The following is a 2,832-nucleotide window of genomic DNA, read 5'->3' as shown; positions in this document are numbered from 1 at the left end:
ACTACATGAAGGTGTCTCAGAGCAGCTTACAGACTCCTTTCCCTTCCCCTCCACACAACAGACACCCTGTGAGGTGGGTGGGGCTGAGAGAGCTCTTGACAGAAACTGCTCTTTCAGGAACAGCTGTGCCAGAGCTCGTGACTGACCCAAGGAAGGGTCCCACAAGGATGGGTATTGGGGCTGTTACTATATAATTTATTCATACATGATCTGGAACTCGGGGTGAGAAGCGTAGTTGCCATGTTTACAGATGACACCAAATTATTCATGATGGTGAAAACCAAGGCTGACTGAGAAGAGCTCCAAGAGGTCCTCCACAAACTGGGTGAGTGGGCAACAATGTGGCAAATGAAGTTCAGTGTTGGTAAGTGTAAGATGTAAGTTTATGTATATTGGCTGAGGAGGGGGGAGGAAGATCTTGGGATTAGAGTGAATAGCTCAGTAAAAGTGTCAACCCAGTGTGCTGTAGCAGTGAAACAGGCAAACTGTATGTTAGGGATTCGTAGGAAAGAGACTAGAACGGCCAATATTGTTATGCCCCTGTATAGATCTATGGTGCGGCCTCATTTGGAACGCTGTGTACAGTTCTGGTTACCGGCAGGGCTATTTTTGGGCAGGAACACACAGGAACGGCGTTCCGGCTGGCTTCAGAGTTGGCCACGCCCACTACAGCCAAAACCTCTGCATGCGTGGCTACAGAGGGAAGGCCTGGAGAGCGACACACACACCCCAGCTACTCTGAGGCAGGCAGGCCAGGGGGCCCCCTGGGAGGATCGGGAAGGCATTTAAATGCCTCCCCGTGCCTTCCCTGGTCTGTCCAAGGGCCAGCTTGTCTGGGCTCCTTGCAGCTGTGGGGCGCCCAGGCAAGCCAAGGGAAGGCGTGGGGTGTGGCCCGATATGCTAATGAGCTGTGCTGTCAGGGGTGTGGCCTATTATGCTAATGAGTTCTTGCTGGGCTTTTTCTACAAAAAGAGCCCTGGGTTACCGTATCTCTAAAAGGACATTGCAGAGCTGGAAGAAGGACAGAGGAGGGAAACTAAGATTATTCGGGGGTTGGAGCATCTTCCCTAGGAGGAAAGGCTAGAGTCTGGGACTTTTCAGTTGACATGGTAGGGGTTTATAAAATTAGGCATGGGGTGGAGAGAGTTGACAAAGAGACATTTTCCTCCCTCTCGCAAAATACTGTAACTCGAGGACGTTCAATGAAGCCAATGGGCAGTAGGTTCAGGACAGACAAAAGGAAATACTTGATTCATATATGGAGGTTACATCTACCAATGGCTACTAGCCATGGATGGCTGAGGGGAACCTCCACATTCAGAGGCACTAATCCTCTGAATCCCAGAGCCAGGAGGCAACATCAGGGGAAGGCTTCGGCCTCTATGCCCCGTTGTTGGCCACCCAGAGGAACTGGTTAGCTGCTGTGTGAGACAAGATGCTGAACTAGATGTACTATTGGTCTGATCCAGCAGGGCTCTTCTTCTGTCCCTATCTTCTTTTGCTGGCTGATAAACGCTGGGCTTCAGTAATGGCATGCTGATATGCATCTGTCTCTGTGTTCTTATCTTCTATACCTGTAGCCTTTGCATAGGAATGCGATGAACCTGTTGCTATATATGTACCTTGTCGCCAGTGCTGCACATTTTTCTCTCTAGGCCATGAAAGTTTATGGCCCGCTCTCCTATGGCTCCTGTGCCCTGAGGTGGAGAACCTGTAACAGATCTCAGCAGAGCCACGTTAGTACTATGTTACATCAGTGGTTGTTCCCTTCTTTGCCTGTTTGTGCAGAGTGCTTCCTTGTGGCGCAAATCGCCTTTCGGGGTGGTTTCCACCTCCAAGTCTCCCCGTGTGTTCGCTAAGTGTGTGCCAAGAAGCCAGAAGGATATAGTTCCATGCCACACATCCAAGTTACGGGCATTCTGGCTTGGATTTAGATAAAGTATAGGAAGACTGCAGTTGTCAGTACCTAAGCGGCACCAGGGCTTCAGGGAAGGGTGGGAGGCCAAGGGAGGGGACTCGTGTTTTCATTCTCCATGTGTTCAATAGGGAGTTTTAATGTTACATCAAAGTTCTTGCTGACATAAATTATACTGGGTGTGTGTGGGGGGGGTTAGGATGCTGACTAAACCCTGCTCCTCCCCCAACACATGTCAATATATAGAGATTGGATTTATACCCTACCCTTCACTACCCGAAGGTGTCTCAGAGCGGCTTACAAACTCCTTTCCCTTCCCCTCCCCACAACAGACACCCTGTGAGGTAGAAGAAGAAGAAGAGATTGGATTTATACCCCGCCCTTCACTACCCAAGAGAGTCTCAGAGCGGCTTACAAACTCCTTTCCCTTCCCCTCCCCACAATAGACACCCTGTGAGGTAGGTGGGGCTGAGAGAGCTCTGACAGAAACTGCTCTTTTTCAAGGACAGCTCTTATCAGAACTATGGCTTGCCCAAGGTCATCCAGCAGCTGCAAGTGGAGGCGTGGGGAATCAAACCTGGTTCTCCCAGATTAGAGTCCGCGCACTTAACCACGACACCAAACTGGTTTAGGATTACACTATTAGTCTATTATGGTCTTTGACCACAATAAACATACTATTCAATATTCACTATTAGTCTTTGCTGACACTTTCCTATGATTCCCCCCCCCACTTTTTAACTGAAATGTGGAGATTGCTTTTAGAAACAGAAATGAGAGGGAGCAGCTCCTTAACCTTTTCCCTTTGTGCCATTCTAGGCAATCCACTTTGAGTCCCGGTGAGAAAGGAGGACTGGGAATGGAGTAAATAAATAAATGTGCCTACTCCAAGTCACTCCCCTCCACAGTTTCCCTTC

Source organism: Gekko japonicus, unplaced genomic scaffold (assembly GCF_001447785.1).
Source record: "Gekko japonicus isolate JY-2015 unplaced genomic scaffold, Gekko_japonicus_V1.1 scaffold3759, whole genome shotgun sequence".
Classification (NCBI taxonomy): Eukaryota; Metazoa; Chordata; class Lepidosauria; order Squamata; family Gekkonidae; genus Gekko; species Gekko japonicus.
This window is presented reverse-complemented; position numbering follows the sequence as displayed.